The sequence below is a fragment of the Chelonoidis abingdonii genome, chromosome 15 (assembly GCF_003597395.2).
Source record: "Chelonoidis abingdonii isolate Lonesome George chromosome 15, CheloAbing_2.0, whole genome shotgun sequence".
Lineage (NCBI taxonomy): Eukaryota > Metazoa > Chordata > Testudines > Testudinidae > Chelonoidis > Chelonoidis abingdonii.
Genome location: NC_133783.1, coordinates 31910063 through 31934847, shown reverse-complemented (window position 1 = coordinate 31934847; position 24785 = coordinate 31910063). Strand labels below are relative to the sequence as shown.

General features: G+C 43.7%; 1 protein-coding gene across 1 annotated transcript in view; it reads right to left on the bottom strand.

Annotated features, from left to right (window-relative positions):
• Positions 1 to 9146, bottom strand: part of KIF20B (kinesin family member 20B) — a 93685-nt gene extending 84539 nt beyond the window's left edge. Inside the window, 1 exon segment of the mRNA XM_032770301.1 lies at positions 9078 to 9146. The gene's annotated coding sequence lies outside the window, so the exon portion shown is untranslated.
• Positions 9147 to 24785: the final 15639 nt, after the last annotated feature.

Here is a 24785-nt window from a genome sequence, read left to right as displayed (position 1 = left end):
CCAGCCTGGAAGGATGAAGAGAGAGCATTCAAAAGAATACTGACTATTGACAACAATGCTACCACCCACCATCAAGTATAATTAGGCAGGCCAAAAAAGAATTTGAAAAGCAACTAGCAAAAGACAAACTAACAGCAAAAATAATTTTAAATACAGCAGCAGCAGGAAGCCTGCCAAACAATCAGTGGACCCACAGGATGATTGAGGTGCTAAAGGAGCACTCAAGGAAGATAAGACTATTGTGAAGAAGCTAAATTAATTCTTTGCAGCACTCTTCACTGCTGAGGATGTGAGGGAGATTCCCACACCTGAGACATTCTTTTTAGATAAGCCTGAGGAACTGTCCCAGACTGAGGCATCAATAGAGGTGATTTTGGAACAAATTGATAAGTTAAACAGTAATAAGGCACAGAACCAGATGAGACTCATCCAACAGTTCTGAAGGAATTCAAATATAGGATTGCAGAACTGCTAGCTATGGTATGTAACCCATCACTTAAATCAGCTTCTGTACCAGATGACTGGAGAATAGCTAATGTAACACCAATTTAAATAATCAAAAAAACACCAGCAAAAACAGTTTTCAGAGGTGATCCTTGCAATTACAAGCCAGTAAGCCTAACTTCAATACCAGGCAAATTGGCTGAAACTACAGTAAAGAACAGAATTACCAGATACATAAATGAACATGATTTGTGGGGGAAAGAGTCAACATAGCTTTCGTAAAGGAAAATCATGCCTCACGAATCTATCAGAATTCTTCGAGGAAGGGGCAAACAAACATGTGGACAAAGGTGATCCAGTGGCTATTGTACTTGCACTTTCACAAAGCCTTTGACAAGGTTCCGCAAAAAAGTCACTTAAGCAAGGTAAGCACTCATGGGATAAGGAGGAAGAGCCTCTCCTGGATCAGTAACTGGTTAAAAAAAATAGTAAACAAACGGAAGGAATAAATGGTCAGTTCTCAGGATGGAGACAGGTAAATAGCAGTGGCCCACATGGATCTACAGTAGAACTAGTGCAGTTCAACATATTCATAAAATGATCTGGGGAAAGGAGCGAACAGTGAGGTGGCAAAATTTGCAGATGATACAAAATTACTCAAGATAGTTAAGTCCAAAGCTGTCGGTGAAGAGTTAAAGAATCTCAAAAATGGGTGACTGGGCAACAAAATGGCAGATTAAATTCAATGTGGATAAATGCAAAGTAACACACTGGAAAAACATAACCCCAGTTATATATACAAAATGATGGTCTAAATGAGCTGTTATCACTCAAAGATCCTGAAGTCACTATGGCAAGTTCTCAGAAAACATCTGCTCGATGTTCAGCGGCAGTAAAACAAAAAGTTAATGTTAGGAACCATTAGGAAAGAGATAGCTATAAAAACAGTAAATATAATGCCACTATATGGTACACCAACACCTTGAATATGGTATGCAGCTCAGACTACCCCATCTCAAAAAAAGATATTTGAATTAGAACATAAGAACACCCATACTTGGTCAGACCAAAGGTCCATCTAGCCCACTATCCTGTCTTTCAACAGTGGCCAATGCCAAGTGCCCCAGAGGGAATGAACAGGTAATCATCAAGTGATCCATTCCCTGTCTCCCATTCCCAATTGGAAAAGGTACAGAGATGGTCAACAAAAATGATTAGGGGTATGGAAGAGCTTCCAGATGGGGAGATATTAAAAAGACTGGGACTATTAAGCTTAGTCACCACACTTCCAAGGGAAGATATAGAGGTACTCCTGGGGGAATTTTTTGCCACTCTGCATGCGCAGAATTTATGTCCCCTGCAGATTTTTTGCTTCCTCACAAAAAAAAACAACAAAAAAAAGACTCTGACCTGCCCCAGCACTATGTTTTGTGGGCTCAGGGCAGCCAGCAGAGAAGTAAGTCACTGTGGGGGAGGAGGCAGGACTGGGGAAGACCCGACTGGTGGCTCTTACCCTGCACCAGGCTCAACTGCTAGTCCCAGCTGGGCTGGTGAGGATGGGACTTCCTCTTCCCTTGGACAGCATCTGGGACCAGGTCAGACCCACTCCCAGATTTGTCCCTCAACTGAACGAAGCTCTGCAAACTCCCCCTCCCATTCCCCCACTTCCTGCACCCATTGCAGCTGAAGGGGGAGGGATCCCTGTACAGGGAGCTGCTCCTCCATCTGTTCAACTCCTGTTCATCCAGACTTCCTAATACCCAGACCCCACCCACTGAGCCTAACCTCCAACCTGCACTCAGAAATGCCCCCACCCCCAATGAGCCGCACTCCCCCTGCACTTCAGCCACCTTGACAAGCCACTCACACCCAGATCCCCACCCCGATGCATCTGGACCTCCACTGAGCCCCCACACACTTATACCCCTGCTGAGCTCTGAGCCTCTCCACTCCCTGCTGAGCCTCAACCACCTTCATCTGGACACCCCTGCAGAATCCAATTACTGTTGCACCCAGAACCCCCCCTGCCAACAAGCACCTGTGCATCCAGATCACCACCCACAACGATCCCCCATGGAGCCACCTGCATCCAGACTGCCCCACGCAGAACCCTCTCAACCTACACTTGGATCCCCCCACACTAGGATCCTTGTTGAGCCTGCCTGCCCACAACTGGTGCACCTGGCAGAGAAGGGCAGGCTTGGTCTCACTGCTGAATCCACATCCCAGGGGGAGCTGCACAGTGATCTCCCACTTATGCAGCCAGTGGTCTGTGCTCCCTAATGCCATGCTGGAGCCTCATTTATTTAACAAATACAGTTTGCAGAATTTTAAAATATTGTGCACAGATTTTTTTTAGGGCACAGAATAGCATCAGAAGTATATAGAGGTCTATGAAATCAGAATGACGTGGACAAAGTGGGGTCGATAACACTTCTATGGTTCTTGTGTTATCTGAAGAATAAGGGTCACCCAATGAAATTAACAGGCAGCAGGTTTAAAACAAAAAAGTAGTACTTCACACATTGTCAGCCTGTAGAACTCGTTTCCAGGGGATGCTGTGAAGGCAAAAATTATAACTGGTTCAAAAGAAGAATTAGGAAAAAATTATGGAGAAGAAGTCCATTGATGGCTATTAGCCAAGATGATCAGAGATGCAAGCTCTGGGTGTTTTAAGCCGCTAACTGCCAGAAGCTGGGAAATGGATCATTTGATAATTGCCCTGTTCTGTTAATTCCCGCCAAAGAACCTCATGTTGGCCAATGTCAGAAGACATGATACGGGGTTAGATGAAGTATTTGTCTGACAAATGACCTGGATCGATCGGTCTTCAGCTGTCATTAAGACTGTGCCAATCACAACACGTCTGCCATTCTTCTCGTATTCTTGCCTTTGTTAAACGTTTCGGACGAACGTGGAGAAGAACGTCATCTTCCCATTTTGGAGGCCAACCAGGTGGTCTTTTCTGTTCTCTCAGGTACCACTCAGTAATGATTGCAGTCCAGCTATTGTCCGTAAACCGTGCTATATGGCCTGCTTTCCATGACAATATCTTTCATGCTACGAAGACTCGACAAAAAAGCAGTCAGGTTGGTCTGGAAATGATCCATTGCAAAACGAAATACATGTGATCAGACGTCTTACAAAAAGCCAGACTAACAGTAACAGGAGAAGAAATTGAAGAAGTGGAACAGTACATATATTTGGGCCAAGAAGTTAATATGCGCCACGCCAAGAATGGAGAACTCTCGCGAAGGGTTTGGGCAAGATGGTGTGCATTTAATTCCATCAAGGACCAAGGAAACATATTGACATGACCACACATACAAATATCTTTAATTCAACAGTGCTGCCAGCCACGCTGTATGTTAGTGAAATGTGGGAACTGACTAAGATAGAAGAACAGTGGCTGTCGGTAGCTGAAAGGGCAATGGAACGAGCTATGTTGGGAATTTCATATCCCAAATGAAATGATTAGAGAATGCAGCAGTGTGAAAGCTGTTCTAATATTGTGGAATATTTAGCAGTTTCTACATATGCCCTTTAACACTTCCAGAACCTCAGAACAACACTGCCCAAAATCCAGACATCCTCTTGAGATGTTTCTGCCACTTCAGAGGTCAACCACCAAGTTCAAATCAGAGCAGTTTTAACCATGGTGTATAACAAATTCTACAGTCAATTGTGGAATCAAGTGGACACAACTTTGGCCTAGATGACACTTCAAGTCCTGATTTTTTACCCAAAACTGTGCGCTTTGTAATGTCCAGCCCTCTCCTGGACAGCTCAAAGAATTAATAAGGTTTGTTTGTTCCTCTGAGACACCAAAACCCACCAGCTTGCCACATTAAATGGAATTAACATTCACTTTAATTCTAACAGTACTGGTACTTGACTTTAAATATCATTAAGTACCCATTTTTTCCCCAGATGTATGTATTAACACCATTTCACAATTATATTAATCACTATTATGTCTTTTCTGATAGCTAATGACATCACTTTATGCACTTTCAAAATACAGTAATATTGCATACTGATTCAAATCATTTAAGGTTCAGTTCTGTCTTTGTAGATCAGTAAACCTTTAAAATGTATTCTTCTGGGGGTTACCCCTCAAAGTAAAGTTTACTGAACCTGAGAGAAAGGTAACATGGAGTCTGGGGGTGAAGGAAGCTCTATGTGCTCTTCTTTCCTCATCTGGTGTTTGCTGAAATGCAAAATTGTTGTTGTTGTTTCCTGCCATCACCTCCCCCTACTGTCTTGATGGTCCTGTTTATAGCTTATATGTAAATTGAGGTAAACACCCACTTTACTGAGGATAGACCTGTTTAACAACTCTGTTTGACATGCCTGGTTTAAACACACTTTAGTCATAATTCTAGCCTATCCATAACTCAGTATCTAGTGTACATAAATCAAAAATATTAATGACCAGTGAATTCGTTTTTAAAATGATACCTCACAAAGCATATTCTGTAATAATTTTTGTACAATAGTGTGTAGGGTGTGGACTTCAGAGAGATGGATTATCTACCTTGAGAGGAAAAAACCCTTCCATCCATGTAGGAAGTACCTACACTATGACACTACAGTAGCATAGCTGCAACACTGCAACTGTACTGCTCGTAGCATTGATATAGCCTGTGATTCATCAGTCTGTTACCTAGAACCGTGGTCCCCAACCTTTTTGTGGCCAGTAGCACATTCATGTTTTCAGAAGAGTGTGGTGGGTGCCAACAATTTTTCAAGGCTTATTTTGTATTTGTATATTAAATGTGCAAAACATATTTAATATAACATAATATATGAATCGAGAGAGAAGAGAAGCCAGAGAGAAGCTGCGAGGGCAGAGAACACTGGCACCCGCAGCCCCGGAGTTCTCTGTCCCCATCAGGTGTGGGGCCGTGGCTTGTCTCACCTGCGGGGCAGTAGGTGGGCCCTGCACCTGCTGGGAACAGAGAACACCATGCTCGCAGCCTGAGTTCTTTGTCCCCGTCAGGTGCGGGGCTGCGGCTTCTCTTCCCTGCTGGGCACTAGGTGGGCACACATAAATGCCCCGGCGGGCGCCAGGTTGAGGACCACTGACCTAGAAGACTCAGACTTTAAGACCAGAAGGAGCCATCATGATCATTTAGTCTGACCTCCCACGCACATTGCAGGCCACAGAACCTCACCCACCAACTTCTGCAATAGGCCCATAATCTCTGACAGAGATACTAAAGTCCTCAGATCTTGAGTTAAAGACTTAACTTACAGAGAATCCACCATTTTCTCTAGTTCAAATCAGCAATCTGACCCAGGGGAAAATTCCTTCTTGATCCCAAATATGAAAAGTTACCCACATGATCAGGATTGAGACCCACCAACCATACTCCTGGGAAAGAATTCTCTGTAGTAACTCAGAGCTCTCCCCATCTAGTGTCTCATCTCCATCCACTGGGGATATTTGCTATTAGCAGTCACAGATATTTCCTGTGATAGTACATGGCCTCTCTTCATACCATCCCCTTCATAAACTTATCAAACTCAGTCTTGAAACCAGCAAGGTTTTTTGCCCACACTGCTCCACTTGGAAGGCTGTTCCAGAACTTCATTCTTCCGATGGTTAGAAACTGTCATCTAATTTCAAACCTAAAGTTGCTGATGGCCAGTTTGTATCTATTTGTTCTCATGCTAGCACTGGTGCTTCACTTAAACAATTCCTCTCCCTGCCTGATATTTATCCCTCTGATATATTTATAAAGAGCAATCATATCTCTCCTCAGCCTTCATTTGGCCAAGCTAAACAAGGATCTTAAGGAGCTTCACCTTTTCCAATGCAGGTTCTCCATTCCTTAGATCATCCTAGCAGCCCTTCTCTGCACTGTTCCAGTATTTACTGTGGTATTTCATGTTCACAGGACCCTCCTTCTGTCAGTGGTGCATATCCTTACCAGGAGTGCTTGCACTGATTTAAGATGGGCAGAGTGAGGGGCTGAGAGCCCAGACGGCAGCTGGGCTCCCAGCATGGAACTGAGAGCCCAGATGTGAGACCTCCTCTGCCCTGGGTTGACAACCTGAGCTGTGAGACTGGTGCAGGATTCACAACACCAAGTCTACCAGCCTCTCTTATCAATTTCATGATTACCTCAGGCTCAAAAGGGGACTCACAGGTGAATCTGTGAAATGACAAGAAAGGCTGATAGGCGCCCTGCTGTGGGGTCAGAGCTGGGGCTGTCACCCCAGGGTGGGAGGCAAGAGTTCCAGCTGTGGGCCCTATGCCCAGCTGAGAGCTGGGGAGTGTGGGGGAGAGGGGCTGAGCTCTGAGCCAGATGCTGGCCTCAATTTCATAGTAGGGAGCCTACCAGTCTTTCTTGTCAATTTCACAGCTCCAGTTGTGAGCCTAGCCTAGCAAAGAAAGCAGACCTATGAAACTGACAAGAATGACAGCCAAAATCAGTAATGCAGTGTCTACATCAGTGGTTCTCACCCAATTTAGCATTGTGGGCCATTACCTGGGCTGCAGGCAGAGAACCACAGATTACCCCCATCCGCAACCACTCAGACCCTCTAAGCCCAGCCCCCCCACCCAGAGACCACCTCCACAAAATGAGGCCAGAAGCAGACCCCCAGACCCCACCGGGTGAGCTGAGCAGCCTTCACCACACAGCTGGGCTGCAGCTGTGTGTTAATTGGGCGCCATGTGGCTCAATGGTTGAATACCACCAGTCTACATTGACACTGCGTTGCCCTAACTACACCAACATAAGTGCTATGCCTCTCATGTTTTATGTCCATGTAGTAGGGCACTTACATTAGCAAGAGCAAGGCTGTAGCGTAGACACTGACATAATCAGGTCAATGTAAGATGCCTTACGTGGCCCTAACTCTGTAGTGTAGGCCAAGCCTCAGTCTTCCGCATCTACCAGCCTGTACAATACAGATGACATTTGGCCAGCTGTATAAAGTGTTTCGAGAGCTACAGAGGTGAGCTATGCAAGAGTAACAGTCAACTTCTGGCCCAATTTCTACCCAACTCAGTCCCACCTATGTGGTGATGGGGTTGCATGGATGAAAGTCTGGGCAGAATTTGGCCCAAACTATTATCAGGGCTTCAATAAGAGTACACAACACCTACTAACCTGAAAACTAAACCTACTATTGGAGTGAAATATACCTGTGCTTGATAGTCTCAAAGCCATGTCCACTGCAATTATAAGGATAAAGAGTGCACAATTGTTTTATTCAAGTACTCTATTTAATTGGTAGGTATTCATCAGTAATATCTATTGACCAGTTATCTGATTTGATGTTAATTTTAAAAGGGCTTTAGATGTCTCAGAATATGCTCTCACATTCCCTACATTTGTTAATTAGGACACAAACAAGTGTGCCATAAATTCAATTAATAGGTCAAGATAGGAACTCTCTTTGGGCATGACCATAGGGCAGGGGTTTCAACCTTTTTCTTTCAGAGCCCTCCCCACGCTGAAAAAACTCCACAGCAACCCCCCTCCCCCCCAAACACAGAGCTGTTTTGCTGCATATAAAATCCAGGGCCAGCATTAGGGGATAGCAAGCAAGGCAATTGCCTGTGGCCCCATGCCACAGGGAGCCCCACAAAAAACTGTTGGCTGGGCTCCAGTCCCACCACAGCTGGCCTCAGGCTTTGGCTTTCTCCCCTGGGCCCCAGTGACTTTAATGCCGGCTCTGCTTCACAGACCCCTCTGAAACCTCCTCATGGTCCTCCAGGGAGCCACAGATGCCTAGTTGAGAACCAACACTATAGGGGGACACTCGGGAGACTTAAGGCAAATCAGTTAAAGATGTGAAGTCAATGACAACAACCCATGAAGTACCAGTCCCTTGCATAGACAAGGAAACTTAGAATTTGCACCAGTGACCTTTCTGTCAATGAAAAAATAGCAGTGCACCAGAGGTTCTTCCTAGGGTGAAATGGGGGAAAGGTTTCCAATAGAGCAGCCTCACTAATATCTGAAACCAGGCCTATGCTTTCTCTCCCTCTCCCTTTTCACACTCGGTCGGAAGTCGTCCTTACTAATTATGATGGTATTGACAAAAAGTAACAAGCTTGAAGCCTGCAGAAGGTATGGCAGTTAGTCTGTAGATTCCCACTTGCTATGGACAAGTGGGTTTTCCTAAATTCCCATGGCAATACCCAGCCCAGGCACACACGAAGAGAAGTCCGTCACCCCCCTTCCCAGAAGATTTTAAAATCACTCTGGTTAACATGTCACTCACTCAACCAATAACAAGATCTTGACCTTAGATAAGCCTCGTGTAGCTCAGCTGGGCTATTGCCGCCACAACTCACTGTATTCCTGCCTCAGAAAACGCCTGCAGGAGCAGCGCCCCAGCCTCAGCCCGAGCAATCACCCCTAACGTTGTTACAGCGCCCCAGACGGGCCGCACCAGCTGCGCCCCCGAGCCCGGCCTGCCGGAGCCACAAGGGCGCTGGGAGCCAGGCTGCCTGTGCCGGGGCACGACTCCCACCCCGCACCTCACGGTCCCCAGGGCACCAAAGGGAAGAGCCGAGGCAGCGCCCAGGCAGGGAAAGGAAGCGAAGCCGAAGCGACCTCCCGGGGTGCGGCTCTGGCCCGGAGACCGGCAGCCCCTCAGCCCGCGCTCACCTGCGGAGGACGCGAAACCTCTCCGCCTGCAGCACCGCCGGCCTCGCCGCGGTCCCTTTTCAAATCCACCCAATGGCAGCGCGCTGTGCCGCACAGCACCACGGGAGGCGAGGGCGGGCTGGACGCCAACGTCTCCGCGCAGGGCAGGCTGGGAGTGGTGTAGGGGGAGGCGTGTGCGGCTGGGATGTGTGGGGCTGGGGCTGGCCGAGGGCTCGCGGCGGGGCAGGAATCTAGCCTGGTTCGCCGCCGGAGGGGCGGGGGCGCTGCCTCGCGTGGGGCGGGGAGAGGGAAGGGTCCCTTTGCCGGAGGGGGTTGTGCGAGGGAGCCGCGGAGACTGGCTTGGGGCGGGGGAGGGAGAGCCCTGTGGCGAGGGTGCGAGTTACTGTGGTGGCGCTAAGGTGACCATATTTCCCGAAGTATGGCTGCCTCGCTTCCCCCTTGCGGAGCACATTCTGCCCGGTGTCTGGTTGCTGTTGTAGGAAAAGGGAAGTGCTGGGTAGGACGGGAGGTCAGGTTGGTTGGAATTAGGGTACCGGTTACATGCATGGTCTCATTCAGCTGTGTGAGAGGGCGTGAGCCCCACATGGGAAGCCGCAGCTTGCTACAAAACAGCAGCCACAAGGCAAACCCAAAGCTACATAGGTGTCTCAGAATGAACCAGCTAGTTTGCTGATCAGGTTGTTTCTGCCAGTTCTTTGTCTGGGCTTAAAATAACCCTGTGCAGTGTCAATAAGCAGTTCAAATGAAACTGTGAACACAGGGTCAGATTAGGGGAAAAAGGGGGGGGGGGTACGCTTCCAAATGTTTACCCACAAAATAAGCCCTGCCCACATGAGAGGCTACTCAGTAGATTGTACAGATGTTAAATATATATCAAGGTTCTCAAACTTCACTGCATCCCGACCCTCCTCTGACAACAAAAATGACTCCAAGAGGGGGGACTGAAACCTGAGCCCATCCGAGCACCTCCGCCCCAGGCAGGGGGACCAAAGCCAAAACCTGATCATCTCCCATGGCTGGAGCCCTTGGGCCTTGGCCCCAGGCAGTGGGATTAGAACTTTGCCTTTGTCCCTGGACCCCAGCCAATCTAATGCCAGCCCTGGTGACCCCATTACAATGGGGTCGCTACCCACTTTGGGATCCTGACCCACAATTTGAGAACTTCTGGCATACATGATCACATGTTTTCTAGGCTCCTTGTACCTTCTGGGCGGTCTGAATACACCAGTGGGCTCTATTTAGCTACTTGGGCTTGGATTTTCTTGATTGAGAAGGGACCTGGCATTCCTCTCCCCAAAACCGGTTCGCATGTGCTAAAATGAGCTGTTAGTCACCCTAGATTTTGCAGATCTTTATAATGTGATCCTCCTCCTTTCTAACATGTTTTGATTAGTAGAAAAAATATAAATTATTTATTCTTTCTCTTCCTCAGTTCCTCAGCTGTAAAATTGGGATACTAGTCATAATAACCCAATAGACTATTGTGAGGAAAAAGTATGAATGTGTCTGAGGTTCTCAAATATTAGTTATAGTTACATTTAGAAAAGCATATAAATATCAAGGCCCCAATCCTGAAATACATAATGATTAATCTGTGAGTTCTTCAGTGGTACTACTCACATGTTTGCACTTAAGCAAATGTAAAAATGTTTGCAAAATCAGGGCATAAATAATATTTACCACATTCATGTGAGATAGATATTATAATCACTGTTTACATTGCAGACATAAAGGAAGAGGGAAGGATGCGTTAGGACCCTAATTGAGCCCTGGGTGATCACTACTTCCCACCACCCAACACAGATGTAATGAGGTTGAGCAGCGCCCATATAAGAAAAATTAAAACTACTGATTATTCCCCAAAAAAGGTTTTTTATGACTTTTGACTATAAATGCAACACAGACAAAATAAGAAAAGCAAGATTAAAGACCAGCACTGAATAAGGATTAATATAAATGGCAAGTTTTACTGAAGACAAGCACAAGTACATGTAAAAGTATTATTCATTAGCTATTCACTACTGTCTTAACATATAGTATCGCTACAACTTGAGATCAGTTCTGTCCGAGCAACCAGACTTTTTTACTCCATAACCTTATCCTGCATTCACCCGAAAATATATTACCCTTCAGTTGGCCATTTTCTGCACTGGCCAGGTACAGACGGTCATGAAGTTCACGTCCCTTTGGTTCAGGGGGTGTGGGTCAGGTTTCCCTTATGACCGAAACACACACACAATCCCGTGCTTTCGTATTGTTATACCAATTATATTAGATCAATAAAAACCAGCAGGATCTTATTAAAGGGGACAAGACATTTGTCACATTTATTGTAAATATCATAATAAAACAAAAGATAACAGTAAACAATGTTGTTTGGCTACTTATTCCTATTACTACTTATTTCTTATACACACACACACACATATATATATACACTCATTCGCACAATCATTCATACAAGTTCTGTATAGATGTTATAGTTACCAGCCCAAACGTTGCTTGTGACAGAATACTGGCCAGGTATCCTGTACACAAGAGTGGAGCTGAGTCCGGGTCACGTGTGCACCTGATGCTCCTGGAGGGTGGTAGCAGAACCAGAGACTCAAAGACTTATTCTTCAGAGTCCAGTTTGGTTATAGGTATTTATCAGTCCATGAGAGTTGCTTCATTCTGCTGTTGTTAAATCAATCAGCAGGTGGCTGGCTCCATGTTGTCAGATATTTGTTTTTCCTTCCTTTGAGGTGGTGGGGTGGATTCCAGTTTGCCCATCGGGGGGTCATCCTGGTTGATCCCACTTGACACCTTCTTCTGCGACACTGAATTCTTCAGGCTGGTACTCCCTAACCATTCATTCATTATTAAACTAGGCACTCATTCACATACAGTCTCTATCTTAATCCATCTATTCACTGTCTCTTTAACTTTCGGGTGTTACAATTTATGTGAAGACTCCCTGTCTTTTATCATTCAAAACTAAAGTGAATGAAAATTTACGGAGGGTGGGGTTCTCTATCTATGTACTATAACGGCTACGTTTTGGCTTACAGCGGCTTACAAAGTGTCACTTAGAAACGGGCACTTAGAGTCAATTAACGTTTAAAAAAGTTTTTAATACCAAGTATTTCTTTGAGCAGGCTTCACACAGACACAGCTGGTGGCTTGCAGGTTAGAGGCTAAATCTCGGGAATCACATTTATTTCTAATATAAACCTTTAGTTATAAAGTATCAATTAACAATAAATCATTTTTATGTAACCCATGTTTAATATAAACCTTCTTTAATATCCTACAGTACTTTTTATCTGATCTGTCAGCCGTGTTTTAAAACAGACCAGCCAGTTAGGGTCAGCCAAATCTTTATTATGGTTAGCATTATCGCCTTGGCTGTATAATGTATGCTTAATCTTTTATGTTGCTTTGACCATATAATTTATACTGACTTGTTTTCTTGTAACCAGTTGTTTTAATTGTGGGTTAGACAAGCTGTGTCCAGGGACACAACTTATCTGGCTTAGAATGTGTTATCTGGTTGCAGCATGTTTTGACCACAAGTCTTAGCTTACTTCTGCAAAGTTTGCCCTTTTTACCCTAGCACTGATGATGCCTTTGTTCTTGGCAATACTTTTGCTCAGAGATTAATCACATGCATATGGTGAAAAGAGGAAGAGGTTAAGTGACTTGCCCGCATCCACAGAGCGAGTCCAGTTCTTAAGTTGGTATTAGCAGGGCTTTGGAGTGGAGCCCAGAGCTGGAGCCCGGAGCAGCTCTGGAGCAGTGGAGCTACAGGTTTTTGCCTGGAGCTGGCTCCAAAGCCCTGGGTATTAGAACTTAGAATTCCAATCTTGCCTCAGAGGTAGTATAAGCTCTACTATCAATCAAACGTTAATCCTTCCCCTTGTCTGCTTAAGCACTGCCCACCTGTCACCAGAAGTCCAGCCCCATGGGAGTATTATTTCCAGACACATGACTGGAAGCAAGGTGTATCATATGACCCCTCTAAGAACTCCTCCCACCACCCTCTACCAATCAGGATGGGTTTCACCCCCATAGGACTGCCCCGAGAGCAGATTTGACCAAAATAGGGCAGATTCTGGGACAGGATGAACCGCCCAGAAGAGGTTCATGTGACCCCTCTAAGAACTCCTCCCACTGCCCTCTGCCAATCAGAGCACAGCATCATCACCCCATAAGTCCCAGCGCCAGTCAGAAGAGGCCATCTCTTACTAAGAACGCATGTTTTAGAAATCGTGGAAAGGCTGAGAGGAAACATGGAATCCTTCACCACCCCCGTGAGACCTTCGGACTTTGTTTTAGCCCCAAGAGCCTTCGATCATCCATGGAGAAAGCACTACATCAGTGACAGTTCCAAGGAGAAGGAGGGAGAAGTGGCTGAGGGGAGCCCTTTGGCCCAGCCATTGGTGGATACGCTGGAACCCAAATCTGAAACCTAACTGCTTGTGAGACACCCCGATGAGCATGGCGGCCTCTCGTCGTCCACCCCCTGGAGGAGGAAGGTGAATGCAGCTCAGGGGAGCAGACAAGGTGAACGGAAAAGACATTGCTCAGGTAAATGAATGATTAAGAAGTGATGGTCAATGATGGGGTGTAATGGGGTTAGGAACCAAGGTTGTATAAATCTAAAAACAAGCAGTGGAAACTTAACGCTTGTTTCTTTTCTGAAAATCTCTGAGCTCAAGGATGCCTACACAGCGTTGCGTCAGACAGTGAAGCTGAACCAGGCCTGCCTTCTTTTTACTCAACGCTGATTCAAATTGTTGTAGAGGACTCTGAGGGTGACAGCTATGAGGAGTTTAGGAGGAGGCTTGACATGGAACTAATTCAGCCAGTGCCACATCGTGAGCATAAAAAAGTCATGCAGACTATTGTACACTTTGCTGTTTATGCTGTCCTTAATCACTGTCTTAGGGAAAAGCTTTCAGAAGATTGTGAGGGCTGTGTCATAGACGCACCAGCCTAACAGCACCATGATTGTGTGACTTGGATTTCAATGGATATAAACTACAAGCTCCAGGGCCTGTGTGCTGAGCTGTGTTTGGAAAGCTTATTAAACACTGTTATTGCCATAGGTTATGCTATGCAATGTCTGTGCCTAACCCAAGAACATTTAGTGCAAGGGGTGACCTTGATAAATGCTGTGCAATTCAGTGGAGACCCTGACTGTGTTTTAAAGAAAATGACCAAACTGGAAGATGCTGGCTTACAGTGTTATATTGGCCATCTGGTCCGCACAAAAAGTTACAGAACTCTGCTTAAGAAAAAGACTATTTGTAAGAAATCTAAAAGAATTAATTTAGAGAATGGTGAGGGGACAAACAAGCAATATAAAACTTAATAGCTGTAAGTATATATATATTGAAAATATATATATTGAAAAGGGCTTTGTGACTATCTGTCTTTCTGTTAGAAGGTCTCTGTGGCCCTTAAGTGAGCTAAAAGTTTTAGTGGAGCATGTTGGTTTGTTTTCAAGGAGCTGTATGTCTTTTAAATTAAAAAAAAATGTTTGTGAGAACCTAGCTCTTGTGTCTTTGTGTAAAAGAGACCCATTTACAGCAAAAAGCTGAAATGCATGTTGTAGAATCTTGTGGGAGGGGAAGAATCCTAAAAATGTGTTTACAATTAAAAAAAACAAAAAACCAGGGATGGTTCCGACATGTGTTTGAGTATATATAATAGAGCTGACTCATCCTGCTGAACTGAATGGTTTTAAGCACACCCCTACTGAATAGCCAGGGTGACTGAGATTACTCACTCTTTTTGCCATCAGGGTTAATGTATTGTTGCTTGGTTATTAAATTTGGTGAGTGTGCACCCACAGTAAGGGAGGTGGGTGGGTGAGGATGGTGCGTTCTGATTAATATGAAATGAAATAAAACCTTAGGAATTCACAGATGCTATTGGACAGTTTAAATAGAACCCCTGGAGTTGGCAGAACTCTATTGGACAGTTTAAATATGACTAAAGGACTTTGTTGAACACTATTGGACAGTTTAAATATAACCCAGGAGCTGGTTGAATGCTATGGGTCACTCTTTCTAGCAACTCAAAGTCATTAAAAATTTAATATATTTACAGAAAAATAAACAAGGGTCTAACCCAAAACTGAAATGTTTCAAGGGTTCACAAACCTCCACCATACTTTAGAACAAGCATTTGCTCTAAAGACAATCCAACATTTAAAAGCTATGGGTATTTGTAGGGTGGTTATTATGGTTGTGATACACCCATTTTATTTCAAAAACAACCCCTGAACTTTAAGCATGAAGGAAACGTATTTAAAAAACAAGCCACAAAACATTCATTGATATCTACAGAGGGCCTCCACTTGGAAATGGGTACAGTTACATTAAGGATTGGTGATTCACCATTTAATACTGTAGGAAGGCCCTACAGAAAAATGTATTTTAACTAAAAGAAAAAAAAAGTAGCCAAAAGCAGCCCAGTTGTGCAGACAACTTAATTCCCCCATCCGAGATCACAAAAGGCAATGTTAGAGGAGAGGTGCCTAAAGTCCTTAATTATCTATTATTTCAGAGTTGTGGGGATTGAATCAACCTGCTAACTATAGACTTTTGAAGTCTGTTTGAAACAAAGAGAATGATATAAAAACCTCATGTATTTTGGAGACTATCCTCTTTCAACAGAAACTCTTAAATTGCTGCTGGACTGCAGTGTTACCCAGGGTTCTTTTAACCCAAAGCTTTTACTCTGTGTGAGGTGGTGTCAGGAAATAAATCAGGGGAGACACGACTGTCTGACTGATAGATGACTGGCACAAACAGGACAACACAAGAGTGCTTTCATTTAAAGCTAAACTTTACTTAGTCTCAAGCACTTACAGACATCTGCAACAGGTTAGTAAAACCCTTGATAATTACCAAAGCTGAATGTGGCTCTTGAGTGACACAGTGGCAGGCTTCCAGTGGCCAAACCTTCCATCTGTCGGTGGAGACCGCAAGATGTATCCAGAGGGAGAGTCCAAAAAGAGTTCAACTATCTCAAACTTTCCCCCCTTATTTATACATTAGTAATAGAATGACATGTCCCTTAAAGAAAACTTGTTAAGTAAGCAGTTTCAAGGGACAAGCAAGAGGTTCCTTCTGATTATTGATCAACCAGGTATCAGTTTTTCCAGAGTTTGCAGCCTTGAGACCCCAATAGACATTCCTGGGGCACATCCTGCTCTCCTAAAATGTATGTATCAGCAACTTCAACACAATTCTCATCAGGAAGGACTCGGGGTCAAGCTGCCCTTTCTGTGGCACTCAAAACCCCCCCTCCCCTCATGCCTTGGTCAAGCAGAGACTGCTGAATAGGCTGCTTTTAACAATAAATCTTATGGTTTCAGGCACTTTACTGATTTGCTAAAATGTCCTCGTACAGCAAGAGGAGGTATGCTCCCTATTTTTAACTCTGAAAATATATATTATATAATGTCACTTGTTGGCCATGCTGTCCTTACTAAATAATGGTACCTGTATTTATTGCAGTGTGATCTGTTTAGCATGGAACCAGTAACTTTAAGCTGCATTTTGTCACCAGGCCAAGGTAAAAGCCATTTTTAACTATAGTTGTGCTTTATACTGTTAAATTAAAAAAAACAACACTTCAGGTATTACACAGGTTGCATAGGGATTTGGGGGTAATACTAACTAACATTTTTGCTCCTTCTTTAACCTAAAGGCCCAAACACACATGGGGGGAAACAGAACAACCACGTGCCAGCAACCCTTTATCCTCTGGTAGAAGGTAACTTTCTGCAATTGGCTTTTAAAGGCATGTGAGTTTATTTAAAAGTATTTTGTTGCAAACTGTTGGTTTTAAACTGCTGGGGTTTTAAAGAGGGGATGCCATTTTAGATTTGGTTTTGGTGAGTAGTGAGGACCTCGTAGAAGAAGTGGTTGTAGGAGACAACCTTGGTTCGAGTGATCATGAGCTAATTCAGTTCAAACTAGATGGAAGGATAAACAAAAATAGATCTGGGACTAGGGTTTTTGACTTCAAAAGGGCTAACTTTAAAGAATTAAGGAAATCGAGCGTCCAACATTGAGTCTTTGGCTTCCGTTCACTTGTCACGCAGCCTGTGTTACTCCTGGAGTTTTTCTTTTTCAAACGCTTGCATTTCGTGTTCCTGTAAGGAGCTCTGATAGAACATTTGTTCCCATACAGCAGATCAGCGTCTGTATTCCCGTTATTCCATGCATGCTGGAGCTCTTTTTGGAATTTGGAGACTGCTCGCCACCGTGCTGATCCAGAGCCTCCCGCTGGGCAAAACAGGAAATGAATTCAGTTTGCGCGGGGCTTTTCCTGTTTACCTGCCCGCTGCATCCGAGCTTCAGACTTGCTACCAGAGCTGGTCAGTGGTGCACTGTGGGATACGCCCGTAGAGGCCAATAACGTCGATTCCGTCCCACTAACCATACTCCAATTGTTAATATCGAATTTAGCCGCTACTCCTCTCATCGGGGTGGTGTTAAGCTAGGTTATAGATCGATTAAAGCCCTTTATACTCGATATATATAGGGCGTTGTCAGTGTGGAACGCGGCTACAGCGTTTAAAGGTCGATAATAACACTCTTTAAACTCAATTTACACGTAGTAGATGCCAGGCCTAAAGGATTACAGACACATTGGTTGTTCTGTTTGCCCCATGTGTGTTTAGCGCTTTGGGTTAAAGACCAACCAATTTTAGTTCGTATCATGCCAAATCCCTATCAACCCTGTGTGAATACCTGAATAGTTTTTTTTTTGATTTAACAGTATAAAAGCACAAACTATAGGCTTTAAAAATGGCTTTACCTTGGCTGGTGACAAAATGCAGCTTTAAAGTTACTGGTTCCTGCTAAACAGATCTCCACTGCCAATAATACAGGTACCATGGTATTTAGTAAAGGACAGCATGGCAACAAGTGATTTATATAATATATATTTTCAGAGTATAAAATAGGGAGCTACCTCCTCGTCCTGTACGAGGCATTTTAGCAATCGTAAAGTGCCTGAACCATAAGTTTATGTTGTTAAAAGCAGCCGTATTCACGCAGTCTCTGCATTGACCAAGGATGAGGGGAGGGGGGGTTTGCATGCCACAGAAGGGCCGCTTACCCGAGTCCTTCCTGATAGGATTGTAGCTTGAAGCTTGCTGATACTACATTTGGTTAGGAGTAGGCAGGTGTGCGCCCAGCGAATGTCTATTGGGGTCTCAAGGCTTGCAAACTCTGCGAAAAACTGAACCTGGTTGATCAAAGTATTAGAAGACCTCTTGCTTGTCCCTTGAAACTGATTACTTAACAAGTTTTCTTTAACGGCATGTCATCTTATATACTAATGTATAATAAGGGGAAAGTTTGAGATAGTGATCTTTTTGGACTCTCCCTCTGGATACATCTATGCGTTCTCACCGACAGATGGAGGTTGGCCACTGGAAGCCTGCACTGTGTTCACTCAAGAGCCACATTCAGCTTTGCGTATTATCAAGTGTTTTACTTATGTTGCAGATGTCTGTAAGTTGCTAGACTAAGTAAAGTTCTAGCTTTAAATGAAGCCACTCTGTGTTGTCCTGTTGTGCCATCATCTATCAGTCAGACAGTCGTGTCTCTCCTATTTATTTCTCTGACACCACCTCACACAGAGAAAAGCTTTGGTTAAAAGACAGCCTGAGGTAACCGACTGCAGTCCAGCAGCAATTTTAAGAGTTTCTGTTTGAAGAGGATAGGTTCAAATACATGAGGTTTTTATATATTCTCTTTGTTCAAACAGACTTAAAAGTCTATTAGTTGCAGGTGATTCATCCCACAACATCTTGAAATAATAGATATTATTAAGGGACTTAGGCACCTCACCCTAACTATCCTTTTTCTGATCTGGGGTCGAGGGATTTAAGTTGTCTGCACAACTGGGCTGCTTTGCTAGGCTTTTTTTTCTTTTAGTTAAATACACTTTTGTCTGTAGGGCCTTCCTACAGTAATTAAATTGGTAGATCACCAATCCTTAATGTTACTTGTACCCATTTCCAAGTGGAGCCCTCTGTAGATATCAATGAATGTTTTGTGGCTTGTTTTAAATACGTTTCTTTCCATGCATATAAGTCAGGGGTTGTTTTTGAAAGTGTAAAATGTGGTGTATCACAACCTTAATAACCCCCTACAAATACCCATAGCTTTTAATGTTGGAATTGTCTTTAGAGCAAATGCTTGTTCTAAAGTATGGTGGAGGTTGTGAACCTTGAAACATTCAGTTTTGGGTTAGACCTTGTTTATTTTTCTGTAATATATTAACATTTTTAATGACTTTGAGTTGCTAGAAGAGTGACCCATAGCATTCAACCCGCTCCTGGGTTATATTTAACTGTCTCTAGTGTTCAACAAAGTCCTTTAGGTCATATTTACACTGTCCATAGAGTTCTGCCACTCAGGGGGTTCTATTTAAACTGTCCTAATAGCATCTGTGAATTGCTAAGGTTTTATTTCATTCATATTAATCAGAACGCACCATCCTACCCACCCCTCCCTTTACTGTGGGTGCCACACTCACAAATTTAATAACAACAACTACTATTAACCCTGGATGGGCAAAGATGAAGTAATCTCCGTCAACCCTGGCTATTCGTTAGGGGTGTGCTTAAACCATTCAGTTCGCGGATGAGGTCAGCTCTATTATATTAACTCAAACACAGCTGTCGGACATCCTGGTTTTTTTGTTTTTTAACTTGTAAACACATTTTTTAGGATCTTCCCTGCCCCAAGCATTCTAAAACTAGCTTTCAGTATTTTGTGTAAATGGGTCTCTTTTACACAAAGACACAAGCTAGGTTCTCACAAACATTTTTTTTTAATTAAAGACATACAAGCTCCTTGAAAAACAACCAAATGCCTCCACTAAACTTTTGGCTCACTTAAGGGCCACAGAGACTTTACGAAAGACCGATAGTCACAAAGCCTCTTTCATATTATATATTTCAATATACTATATACTTACAAGCTATTAAGTTTTATTTGGCTTGTTTGTCCCTCACCATTCTCTAACTTAATTCTTTAGATTTCTTACAAATGTCTTATTTCTAGCGGTTGTACTTTTTGTGCGGACCGATGGCCAATATACCTTGTAAGCCAGCATCTTCAGTTTGGTCTTTTTTAAAACACAGTCAGGGTCTCCACTTGAATTGCCAGCATATCATAAGGTCACCCCTTGCCTAAATGTTCTTGGTTAGGCACGAAATTGCCTAGCATAACCTATGGCAATACGTGTTATAGCTTTCCAACAAGCTCAACAGCAGGCCCTGGATGCTGTAGTTGTTTATCCATTGAAATCAAGTCACACAATTATGGTGCTGTAGGCTGTGTGCGTCTATGACACAGCCCTTCCAATCTTCTGAAGCTTTTCCTAAGACAGTGACTTAAGGACGCTTAAAACGCAAAGTGTACAAGTAGCTGATGACTTTTTTATGCTCACGATGTGGCACTGCTGAATTAGTTCCATGTTCAGCTTCCTCCTAAACTCCTCATAGCTGTCACACCTCAGAGCCTCTACAACAATTGATCAGGTTGAGTAAAGAAGAGGCAGACTTGTTCGCTTCACTGTCTGACTGCAACGCTGTGTAGGCATCCTTGAGCTCCAGAGATTTTCAAAAAGAAACACAGCGTTAAGTTTCCCTGCTTGTTTTTAGATTTTATACACCTTGGTTCTACCCCTTACACCCCATCTTGACCATCATTCTTATCATTCATTTACTGAGCCATGTTTTTCCGTTCACCTTGTCTGCTTCCCCTGGCTGCATTCCCCTTCCACGGGTCGTCTCGTGACAAAGGACAGTCCGGTTTTGTGGTTGAGTGGTGACGGGAGGATAGCGACGACAGTGCTCATGAGGCGTGCTCCTACAAGCAGTTGAGTTTTCAGATTTGGGTTCCAGGCGTTTCTCACCAATGGTGGGCCTAGGGCTCCCTCAGCCCTTTCTCCCTTCCTTTCCTTGGCAACTGTTCACTGATGTTAGTGCTTCTCCATGGATGATCGAAGCTCTGGGAAAACAAAGTCCGAAGTCTCACGGGGTTGGTGAAGGGATTCATGTTTTCCTCTCAGCCTTCCACGTTTCTAACATGCGTTTTATTAAGAGATGGCCCTCTCTGCTGGCGCTGGGATTATGGGTATTGATGCTAGTTGCTCTGATTGGTCAGAGGAGATGTGGAGGAGTTCTTGAGGGGTCCCATGAACCTCTTTCTGGGCGGTTCTATCCTGTCCCAGAACTTGCCCTATTTTTGGTCAATCTGCTCTCGGCGGCAGTCCTTATGGGGGGTGAACCCATCTGAATTGGTGAGGGTGGTTGGGGCGTTCTTAGGCGGTCATTGATACACCTTTAGCTTCCGTCATGTGTTGGAAATAATACTCCATTGGGGTCTGGATCTGGTGACAGGTGCGGCAGTGCCTTAAGCAGACAAGGGGAGATAAGTTTGATTGATAGTAAGCTTTATACCTTCTGAGGCAAGATTGGAATTCTACGTTCTATACCAGGGCTTTGGAGCCAGCTCCAGGCAATAAACCTGTTAGTCCACTGGCTCAGAGCTGCTCCGGCTCCAGCTTGGGCCTCACTCCAAAGCCCTGCTAATAACCACTTAGGAATGGACTCGCTTCTCTGTGGATGCGGGCAGTCATTAACCTCTTCCTCTTTCACATATGGCATGTGATTAATCTTGAGCAAAAGTATTGCCAAAGAACAAAGGCATCATTCTAGTGCTAGGGTAAAAAGGGAAACTTTGCAGAAGTAAGCTAAGACTTGTGATCCGTCAAACATGCTGCACCAGATAAACACTTCTAACCAGATAAGTTGTGCTCCCTGGACACGCTTGTCTACCCACATTAAAAACTGTTTACAGGAAAAAGTCAGTTTAAATTATATGGTCAAAGCAACATAAAAGATTAAGCATTACACTTATAAACCAGGCGATAATGCATAACCATAATTAAGATTTGGCTGCCCTAACTGGTGGTCTGTTTTAACACGGTGACAGATCAGATAAAAAGTATGTAGGATATATAAGAGGTATATATTAAACATGGGTTACATAAAAGATTTATTGTTAGATTTATAGCTTATATAACTAAAGTTTATTATTAGAATAAATGTTGAATTCCCGAGATTTAGCCTCTAACCTGCAGCCACCAGCTGTGTCTGTGCTGAAGCCTGCTCAAAGAAATTTGGTATTAAAACTTTTTTAAAGTTATTGACTGCTAAGTGCCCGTTCTCTAAGTGACACTTTGTAACCGCGCGCTGTAAGCCAAAACAGTAGCGCGTTATAGCTACATAGATAGAGACCACCCTCCGTAAATTTCATCTCACTTTAGTTTTGAATGATAACGACGGAGAGTTTCACATAAATGTAAACACCCGAAATGTTAAAAGAAGCTGAAATAGATGGGTTAGATAGGACTGTATGTGAATGAGTGCCTAGTTCTTAATAATGATATGAATGGTTAGGGAGTATACCGCCTTGAAATTCTAGTGTCGCGAAGAGGTGTTTCAAGTGGATCAACCAGATGCCCCCGATGGGCAAACTGGATCACCACCACCTCAAAGGAAGGAAAACAAACATACGACCATGGAGCCAGCACTGCTGATTGATTTAACACGAGATGAAGCAAGCTCTCATGGCTGATAAATACCTATAAACCAAATGGATCTTGAAGATAAGTTTGTTCTGCGTTCTGTCTGCTACACCCTCCAGAGCTCGGTGCACACCGTGACCGGACTCAGCTCCACTTTGTGTACAGCGCAGTAACTGGCCAGTCATTCTGTCACAAGCAACGTTGGGTGGGTACTATACTCTTATACACGAACTTGTCATGAATTGATTGTGCGAATGAGTGTGTATATATATATGTAGTGTGTTGATTGTATAGAAATAAGTAGTAATAGAATAGTAGCCAAACAACATTGTTTATGTTATCTTTTGTTTTATTTATGATATTTACATAACATGTTGACAAATGTCTTGTCCCTTAATAATCGATCCCTGACTGGTGTTTTATTGATCTAATATAATTGGTATACATACGGAAAGCACGGGATTGTGTGTGTGTTTCGGTCATAAGGGAAACTGACCCACACCCCCTTGAACCTAAAGAGGGACTTGACTTATGCCGTCTTACCGGCCAGTGCAGAAATGCCACCTGAAGGGTAATATATTTTCGGTGAATGCAGATTAATGGTTTGGTAGTAAAAAAGTCTGGTTTGCTCGACGAACTGTTCAAGTTAGTAGCGATCCTATATGTATAGCAGTTGTGAATAGCTACTGAATATACTTTTATCATTCTTGTGCTTGTCTTCAGTAACAAACTTGCCATTTATTATCCTTTTCAGTGCGGTCTTATCTTGCTTTTCTTATTTTGTCTGTGTTGCATTTATATCAAAGTCTAAAAAAACCTTTTTGGGGGAATAATCAGTTAGTTTATTTTTTATTATAGGCGCTTGCTCAAACCTTCATTACATTTCTGTGTTGGGTGGTGCGGACAGTAGTGATCACCAGGGCTCAATTAGGGGTCCTACCGCATCCTTCCCTCTTCCTTATGTCTGCATGTAAACAGTGTTATTAATATCTTATCTCACTGAATGTGCGTAATATTTATGTTTGCCTGATTTTGCAAATTTTTACATTTGCTTAAGTGAAACATGGTGGTAGTACCACTGAAGAACTCACAGTTAATATTATGTATTTCAGGATTGGCGGCTTGTTATTTTATATGTTTCTAAATGTAACTATAACTAATATTTGAGAACCTCAGACAATTCATACTTTTTCCTCAATAGTCTATTGGGTATTATGACTTATCCCGAATTTTCAAGCTGAGGAACTGGGAGAGAAGAATAAATAATTTATTTTTTGTCTTACTAATCAAAACCATGTTAGAGGAGGGAGGATCACTATTATAAAGATCTGCAAAATCTAGGGTGACTAACAGCCTCATTTTAGCACATGCGAACCGGGTTTTGGGGAGGAATGCCATCCCTTCTCATTCAAGAGATCTCAGCCCAAGTAGCTAATATGAGCCACTGTGAGTGTATTCAGGACCGCCCAGAAGTAAAGTGAGCTAGAAAACTCTGTGATCATGTATGGCCAAGTTCTCAATTGGGGGTCAGGATCCCAAAGTGAGGTAGGACCCAATCTGTAATGGGTCACCAGGCTGTGCATTTAGATTGGCTGGGGTCCCAGGGACAAAGGCAATTCTAATCCACGCCTGGGGCAAGGCCAAGGCGTCCAGCCATGGGAGATGATCAGGTTTTGGCTTTGGTCGCCTGCCTGGGGCGGAGGTGCTTCGGATGGGCTCAGGTTTCAGTCCCCCTCTTGGAGTCATTTTTTGTTGTCAGAGGAGGGTTCGGGATGCGTGAAGTTTAGAACTTATGTTATATTTAACATCTGATACATCTACTAGTAGCTCTCATGTGGGCAGGGCTTTATTTTGTGGGTAATACATTTGGAAGCGTACCCCTCCCCCCCTTTTTTCCCCTTATCTGATCCCTGTGTTCACAGGTTTCATTTGAAATGCTTATTGACACTGCACAGGTTTTTTAGCCAGCAAAGAATGGCAGAAACGAACCTGATTCAGCAAATAGCTGTTATTCTGAGACACGTATGTAGCTTTTGGGTTTGCCTTGTGGCTGCTGTTTTGTAGAAAGCTTTGGGCTTCCATTGTGGGGTACCA